The sequence below is a fragment of the Lygodium microphyllum genome, chromosome 9 (assembly GCF_053477565.2).
Source record: "Lygodium microphyllum isolate KBCC chromosome 9, Lygodium_microphyllum_v1.1.10, whole genome shotgun sequence".
Taxonomy (NCBI): domain Eukaryota; kingdom Viridiplantae; phylum Streptophyta; class Polypodiopsida; order Schizaeales; family Lygodiaceae; genus Lygodium; species Lygodium microphyllum.
The window spans coordinates 636,468-645,788 of record NC_141143.1 but is presented as its reverse complement, the minus strand read 5'-3'; positions in this window follow the sequence as shown (position 1 = coordinate 645,788).

Below are 9,321 nucleotides of genomic sequence, written 5' to 3'. Positions count from 1 at the left end.
GAATGAGCTCTCATTCACTTTTTGAACTTTATATATACAAACCCTAAAATCCCATGGGCACCCATCCCTTTTTTTACATGACTGGCCATTGTGGCAAGGTCCTTTTTCCATTTCCCTCTTCTAGCCTTATGCCTCTAGCCTACACCCATCTAATATTTTACAATTGGCACAGGAGGGAGCCTGGAGCTCTTTTACAAGAGTTTTTTGAGACGCCTTTTCATTTAAAGTTGTGCTTTTTGCCCCGATTCATCTTTAGAGGCCGCTTGCGTGTCTTTGCTCTTTTTCCATCTTCCTTTTGCTTTTTCCTTCATTTTTTCGCCATCTCAACTTGGGATTAACAGAAGATCTTCGCCCCATGAAGGCGGTCAAGTAACTCATCTATTCTTGGAATGGGGTATTTATTTTTGATGGTTGCTTGATTTAACCCTCTGTAGTCAATGCATAGGTGAAGCGTTCCATCTTTCTTCTTTTGGAACAACACTGGAGCTCCCCATGGTGAACTGCTAGGATGGATGTAGCCTTGATCTAACAGTTGCTTGAGTTGCTCTTTCAGTTCGATAGCTTTCGGGATGGGCATCTTATACGGCCTCTTTGTGACCGGTGCAGCTCCTGGCCCAAGTTTGATTTCGTGGTCGACTTCCCTTTTGAGAGAAAGTTCCGTCAGATCTTCAGGGAATACGTCTGCGTATTCCTTTAACCATGAAGGTTCTTCTCAGGATTCCTGATTCTAATCGAGCTTATTCAGTTTAATCAGATAGATAGGTAGACCCTTTTGAATACCTTTTATTATCCGTGTTGCTTTTGCCAACTGTATTTTTGGCTTACCAACCTCACCTTGAGTCGTGACTAGTTCCCCTTCAAAATTGCGGAAGGAGACTTGGCCCTTCCCACAGTGGATGTGGGCATCATTAGGTATTAGCCAATCCATTCCGAGTAAACATTCATGGATACCTAGGTTCATTACCCTGAATCTCACAGAAGTTGGCTTCCCACCCAGTAGGAATTTCACCTTAGCAGTTTGCCTAGTACAAGTGACCTCATGACCATTTGTTAATTCCACAAGTAAGGTAGGTGCATCTATTGTGGCTATCCCTAATCTTATTGCAGAGATTGGTGAAATGAAGGAATGTGTACTGCCATAGTCAATCAAGGTTTTGAAGCTTTTACTTTGATATTCTGATGGAGTTTGAATCACCGAGAATTGGTGATTTGAACCCTTCTTGTGAAGAGTGGCGTAAACCGTTGCCCTCTCAATGTCAGCATCCATGGATGGATCTTCTTCATTGTCCAGCTCCTTGATGGAAACATTGGAGGTTCTCCCTTTGGCCATAGCGGTGGTTCCTTGGCCATGAACAACTCTATTTTGACCTTGGAATTGCCCTTGGCGATGCCCTCTACCAAGCTGGGGACACTCCCTCTTGAAGTGTTCGGGCTCGTTGCAATGGAAGAAACGTGGGTTGCGATCATTGCTTTGTGTTGGAACAAATTTGTTGACAGCATCAACTCTAGCTTTCTTTCTTTGGCCCTGCTTCTGACCCTGTGCTCTCTTAGACTAAGCCTTAGACATGCCCTTATTTTGATCCTTGTAAGGCCAAATCCTGTTGTTCCTTGGTTTGGTCTGCACCTCCTGTATTATTGGAGCAGCTCGAATGCATGCGTGTTGTAGGTCCATTGGGCGCATTGATTCCAATCGAGTGTTTATGGTGGGTGGATTCAATCCAATACAGAATTTTGACACCTGCTGTGTCATATCCATTGGAGGTGCATACTTTAGGAGCGAGACGAACTTTGAATAATATGCTTCAAGCGATAATCCTAGCTACTTCAAGTCATAGAATTCATTCATCTTTTTTGTGCGGTAGGCAAGTGGCAGATACCTCCCTCGCACAGCTTTCTTAAGCTTATCCCAAGTGACTGTCCCCTCCGAGATCGCTTGGTCTCTGCACCACTATTTCCACCAAAGCCTCGCTTCGCTTGTTAGCTTAAATTTGGCAAGCATGGCTTGGTTAGCAGGTGCAATTGCTGCTATCTCAAAATAGTCCTCCATGGACTCAATCCAGATCTCAGCGTCGGCTTGAACAGTCCTTCCCTTGCCATCAAACTCGGGTGGCTTAATCTGTTTGAGAAGGAATTTCTTCTCTTGAGCCGCAGCTGGACTTAGTGCAGGAGTCGGATTTGGAACCTACACTTGGGGTTGCATCTGAACAATAAGATTCTTTACGGTAACATCTTATCATACGTTCTCATATTACGTTAATATGACTAGCACAGCTTTTGAGCTAAGTGATTTAATCACTTAACACCTTAGTTAACATTTATGATCAAGATAGACAATTGTAAAAAGTCTTATTTATTCATGAAGGCATAACCCATTGAGTACATTTATTTTGGATAAGTAGGACAGGCTGATTAATACATCAGTTTGGGAAAAATAGGATTGTGTTACAATCGACTACAGGGACGGAATAATAATATGGAGTGGGGTCATAGATTTTCAAGAAACGGTAAGTCATAGGAAGCTTGGGATATCCCTTCCTTTGATACCCATTCTTCTCATAGTGCCCTAACACTTTGATTCTGTCTCATCAGTAGAGATCACCTAGGTCACTTCTTCATAGACATGCTTATTCTGCTTGACTTGTCGACCGCTAACATGCAAAGTTGCATTTACGCAAGCTTCGACAAAGATGAACAGCTTCACGATCTTTAAATCCTCCATCCACTTGATTCTCTTCAAGTTGGTTTGAAGGTACGTGAGTCGATGGGCTGCTATATGTAGTATATTCCTGAGTCTCCCGTCCATCTTCGCTCCTCATATAGGGGCGAAGGATTATAGATGCGGTCCAGAATATTCATCATGCCAAGCCTCTGACGATAATTCGAAGAATGCATTACAGTCATGAACATGACCTGGAACACTAAGAACTTGCTCTATGCTTCGTGACTCTGCAACCCAACATCCATAAGTGAGTAAAGAAATGTTTTCAATAGAAAACACTTCTCTATTCTACTCACCCCCCTTGTTTATCCCCCTTATTCCCTTTATTTTCCTCCATTAAGTTTCCTTATAATCTTTAGATCTTGTTGGTTTGCTCTGATACCAACTGTAATATATCCACTTGTGGGACATGTCTTCGCAGCCCATCGGGAAGAGAGTCTAGAAAGCGCCACTTGGCACTCGCAAGGAATGTCGCAGGGTTTGCAATCTAGGTCTCCCCGAGTCTGCCCCGAAGTGGAAGTATCCGGCCATTCCCACTTAGGACCGACCTGAAGTCAGGGTTTTTTTTTTCCCCCTATCAGCCAAATCTCTAGGAAGTAGCTAGCGTCGAGCTCCAAATGAACCACTTTGTGTAGAAACAACAGGGTCGAAGCGGATTTATGCTGCACTTGGTTCATGGAGAATGGGAAACGAGAGGGATACAAAGCTTAACCTCTTTGCCCATAAGGCATAGTCCCATTCCGCTCCCTAAAACATCATAAATCAGGATTTTAACTCTACTGACTCTAGGTCTTCACAATTTCGTTATCACGTCTTTTGAGAAAAGTTCCCAGCTAACCGAGACCACCCTTCCGTAGGACGGACCCAAGTCACGTCCACCGCACTTTCCTCGGGTTGCTTAGTTATCTAATTACCTACCACATTATGTTTGACATTCAAAAGTAGCTTCCTTAATTAACCAATTTAAACACAGGTTCCTTCACGTAACTTAGGCACAAACATTAAAAAAAACAATGTCAAGCAAGTTCCTTTTTCAAATATTTGATATTTATTTATCATAGTCTTGGAATACATCAAGTATCTTGCCAAAAGGCTATCTCGACAATCATCAGGATTGCTGCTCCAAGTTTCGCCCGTAGACTAGTACATGGGCCTCGAGATCCCACCTCGAGTCACGTCGGCCTCTTGTGCGGGATCCGGAGGCAAGGGATTTATAGCCAGAGCCTCCCCTGGCACCCAAGCGTCCTCCCGCTCCAAGCAGCACCCACGGAGAGACCTCTCGCGGCGGGTTCAGTCCATGTACCTGGCGTGGCTAACAACCCCCTTGGATAGGGCCAGGTAGGCAGTCGGAGGTAACTGAACCTGCCTCTCCCTCCAGGCTTTTAACCTGAAGCATTAAGTGTTTTGCCTTGAATTAGTTTCTTGAGCAAAGAAGTTCAAACAATGTACCTAAGTGTACAATCACGATCATTTCAATGGTCGTTCGTACGACCAACTGCTAAGGTGTGATTCCCCAATACTCCCATCATTCGATCTTGGATCGTTCGCGACTTGGCGAGATTCCAAGGGCTTGGCAAGCTAGGTTGCTTGTTTACCCTTTTTCCCTGGGTTAGGTTTATACCCTACCGACCCTAATTATCATTACCTTAGGTCTCCTTGTACTATAGTCAAATAGATCTCGGACAACCCCGTCGTCCTTGATTGGTCCATTTGCTTCTTAGCAACTCACAATTGCCCTAAGTTTGACAAATTAGTCCCTAAGAGAGAGAGTTGTAGTAGGGCGACTACTCAACTCTTAACGAATCTAAATTGTAATTAGAACTCGCCTTCCTTGGCCTAAGATATAGTAGTATCATCTCATGCTTTAATTGCAGTAGCATATGACCTTGCAGACTTGTTGCATGAGATAGGTAGCAATACCTATCTTGAGGAATTACATCTCCTGTCATATGGCATTCTTTGATTAAGAATACCTTTGATCAAGATATAGGATTTGGGAGTTCCATTGACCCCAATCCAAAACCCTAGTCCCACTAGGCTGAAGATTGATTTGGCTCTAGGATTTCTTGTGAGATCTTAACGTTTGGTCCTTCGATCTTTAAGATGAGAACCCTAAGATCACGTCCTTTTCCCTTATGAACCACTTGCCCCTAGTAAGATTTTCTAATCAAACAATCCGATGATTGTCTAAAATTATCCTCTCCAAATGTCCAAGGCATAGGCCTTGATCGATAATCCAACCTAGAGTTTAACCTATATGTGAGATGCAACTAGAACATTATTGCATAAGTGCATCTTTTAACACATGAACCATATATTAAAAAATGCAACAACCTTTCATCATGATGGTGTGAGAAATATAAGTACCTTGACATGCAATTTAAAACTTTTTCGAACATTCCTATGATCTTTTTAAAACAAAGCGCTCTAATATAGTAAATTTCCAATGCAATTAAGTTTTTCCTATGCGAATTACCATATCATGTGGAAATGAAGAAGGTGAATTTGATGGAACCTGAACATCCGCAGGAGGGGTATTATCGATTCTTGCGCTTTGGGTGGGGACTCCTACATGTGCTCCTCTTGCTCCCACGCGTGCTCCTCTTGTGTGGCACTTTGGGGCCATTGCAATTGGGATTTGGGAATAAGTCGGGCAGGTGGAGGGTGTGCCGAAATTTTCTGCAAGCTGGCAGTCCTTCCTTCCCACAAGGGATCTCCCTTCACAACAAATTGTGTCCTTCATGAAATCTGCAGGGGTGAAGCACCCCTAAGAAGCTTTTAGTGGAAGCTTCTTTACTTTCTTGCTTTCTGTCAATCAGGCCTAATAGCGTCTCCTCCTTCTCAACCGCGCTGAGAATGATGATGATGACGACGAAGGTATGTGGCGGCAGTCCGGCAACTTGACGGCGTATTAGGCAAAGCAGGGGGTGGAGTTGAAGATGACGATCCCAGAGGGGGAGGGGGGGACTCCCCTTATATAGTGGGGAGGGGGTGGTTCATGGGTGGGGCACACGGCCATTTGATGGGGCCGCCACCCCACACCTGGGGGGTGCATGCCGCCTCTTCCACTCTTCTCTCTCTCTCTCTCTCTCTCTCTCTCTCTCTCTCTCTCTCTCTCTCTCCGACACGCTGTCGGCAGGGGGGAGAGAGAGGTAAAAAAATTTGAACTTATCGTAATTAAAAATGTAGCTTTAAAAATTTGAAAAGGGGGGGTTCTTATGGGAGAGTCACGGGAAGGCATTTGTAGGGGAAATGTTATAGAAATGAAAGGGAAAATAAGCAAAAATTGGGACACTATCTTTACTAACTATAGATATGCAGCAAAAGCTTGGGCTGAAGAAATTAGGGAAACAAAAACAGTCCTGAAAGCTGCCAAACAAGAAAGGATTAATAAAAGGAAGCTGGAGAGAAGCTCTAAGTATGCTCTTCTCACTGAACTAGAAAATCAAGTGGATCAAGGAAAGGAGGAGGTTCAAGACCATATTCTCGAGATTAACAGAAGCTTGAGGAAGCTTGAAGAGGATGAATCAAAAGCAATCCGCATGTATCTTAGAACATGGTGGGCTGGCAAAGTAGACAAACCCACTAGAGAGATGTTTAACACATTGAAGAAGAAAAAAGAAAAAGATCTAGTGCCTATGCTCCAGAAGAAGGATGGCTCGGTTTCCTCAACCAAAGAGGAGAATCTAGAAACAACTAGGGTTTTCTTTGAAGAAATCTTCTCTTCTCCTTGTCAACAATCTCCAGAAGTAATGCTAGCTAGAGCCAAAATAGCAAGAATAAGACCGAAAGTAGTTCCACAATCCCTAGCAAGAATACTAGATGCTAATATCACAGATATAGAACTCTCAGATACCATAGACAGTCTAGCAAATGGCAAGATTCCAAGCCTGGATGGACTCCCAAATGAACTTTTCAAAGAATTTAAGAATTCAGTGTTGAGCTCTCTACTAATGGTCTGGAAGGAATTGTTTAAATTTAATGCTCTACCTACAGATATTAACTAGGGATTGATCAAATTGATTCATAAGAGAGATGATAGAGCTAATCTATCCAATTGGAGACCCATAACCTGCCTCTCATCAGCATATAAAAACTTTGCAAAAGCTCTGGCAAGAAGACTCATCCCACATTTAGATGGATGGCTTGGAAAGGAACAGAAAGGATTTGTGAAGGGTAGATTTATCCTAGAAGCTATCATCAGCCTTTGGGAGGGTTTTGAACATGCCCAAAAACAAAAACCCTATTCTTTAAAATTGATTTTGATAAGGTTTATGACCGACTAGATTGGTGTTTTGTCTTACAGTCTTTGCAGGATATGGGCATGGGAGGAAGATTTATCAGATTTGTAAGCACATTATTTGGTAATGCAAGTGCTAAAGGGGCAATTAATGGAGAGCTATCATCTCCATTCCCCCTCTATAAGTCCATTAGAAAGGGTTGTCCACTTGCCCCCTTACTCTATGCAATAGCATCTTATGCATTGGGCTGGTTAATTGAGGAGGAAGTTAAAGGGGGCCAAACTCAAAGGAATCAAACTGCCCAACAACAAGGACATGGTGCTCAATTTGTTCGCGGATGACAAAAATGGCACAGTTAATAGTGATCCATCTTCCATAGAAGCCTTTTGGAGATGCATATAGGAATTCTGTCAAGCATCAAGCTCTGTTGTGAATCCTAGTGAAAGGAGTATTAAGACACTAATTAATCCCCCTCCTTTATGACTGATTGATGTAGTATGCAAGGAGTTGGAAGAAGGCAAAGTCTTCATACTTCTGGGAATCCTAATGGGGTTTGGGGTCTCATTGAAACAACTATGGGAATGGGTACTGAGCAAAGTCAAAAAAAAGCTAGATTATCTCAATGGACTCCAATGCTCATTTGCTGGTAGAATGGTTATTTTGAAGCATATTCTGATACCTTTCACAATATATTTCTTAGCTTGCTAGAGGCCTTCAAAAATTGGACTCAAGAAGCTGGAGACACTTGCCAGAAACTTCCTGTGGCCAGGTAGCGGTGAGCAATTTAAAATTACTAAGGTAGCTTGGGAAGATTGCATTCTCCCAAAGGAATTGGGAGGACTGGGACTCCCAAACCTAGACAAGATAGCCAATAAGATGCAACAAAGTGGATTCCAAGAACATTCCAATATGAAAATGAAGACTAGTTTGTACTCATCAAGGCCAGCTGTAGGAATTTCTCTCTCTTGAACTATCCAAGATGGAAAGAGATGGATCCATTAACAGTTTCTTTCAGTCAAAGAAAAAGTCAAAGTCAAAGGGTGCTCAAACTTCATGAGAAGCATCTAGCTTTCATGGCTTACTTTCAAAGATCAGGTCGGCATTTCTCCAATCAGCAACTTCACTCTTCCATGGAGTGCTTCTAACTCTATCTGGCTTAGCATATTTCATGGATTGGTGGAGGAAGAGTAAATTCTTGTTGCATACAAGATGCTCAAGAAAGGAGTCAAATAATGTCAGACATTTGGGACTACACCTTAGGGGATTGGAAAGATCTGGATACTCTAAGTAACAAGTTTCATCTGTCAGGGGAAGAAATCACCCTACTGTTGTAGAGAAGGAACTCTTGGGGGCCACACATTTATCATGCGATTTAGTTGAATAAGGAATTTAACTTCAGAGGAATCTTGTGGTTAAATGGTAAACCACTTCTACCTATTCAAGAGAGGAAGGATTCACCCAACAAGCTAGTCAATAAGTTGAACAAGAGATTGCACATCAATTGGAATCATCACCAATGGAGTTACAGATTCCTCATGATCTGGATTCCCAGCATCTAGCCTAAAAAATCTAGGCTTTGATGGCTGATTCAGATGAAAGCTATCTGGACATGCTCCATAGCTAAAAAGCTAGGCATTGGTACAGGTCTATGCCCTCGGTGTCACAAAGGAGAAGAAACCATCCCCCATCTTTTCTTTTTGTGTCAATTTAATCGAAATGTCCTGAATCTGCTACAAAAAATGATTTCCCCTTTTCATCCCTCAACCATAACATGGAAAGAATTAATTCTTGGTCCTGTCATTTGGAACTGGCTACGTAGTTTATTTTTGTGGTAGATATGGATTTCTCAAAATAAAAATTTATTCAAACAGTTCAATGTGAATCCAATGCATAGTTTTAAAGAGGAGTTTTTGTTGCAGGCCAAGATTCAAAGAAAGCAACTGGCTAAAGATTGTAGCAAGCATCCCTTAGCCCAAAAGAAGAAAAAGGAAGATCTGTACGAAGGATTGGGCATCAAGATGAAGAAGTTCCTCATTCAGAAGAAAAGAGAAGGAAAATGGAGCGCAAAGAAGCATAGTTTCTTGCAATGTTTGAAAAGCTTACTGCCAACGCCCTTGATGTAATGGAAAATCAAGTCAGGAAATGAAAAGCTAATCCAATGTAAATAGAAGTTAACCTGCTAAGTCTAGGTGGTTGGACTCCTACTTACATCCACATTTTGTAATACTCCTCTTTTACTTTTACGTTTACTATACAACTTATTGTTTTCACGAAAAAAAAAGATGTCCTAGGAGCAAATTATGAGAGGTTAGTATCCTTTCTCAACAAGTGGAGTTTCAGCTCGCCCAAGAATGAAAGTTG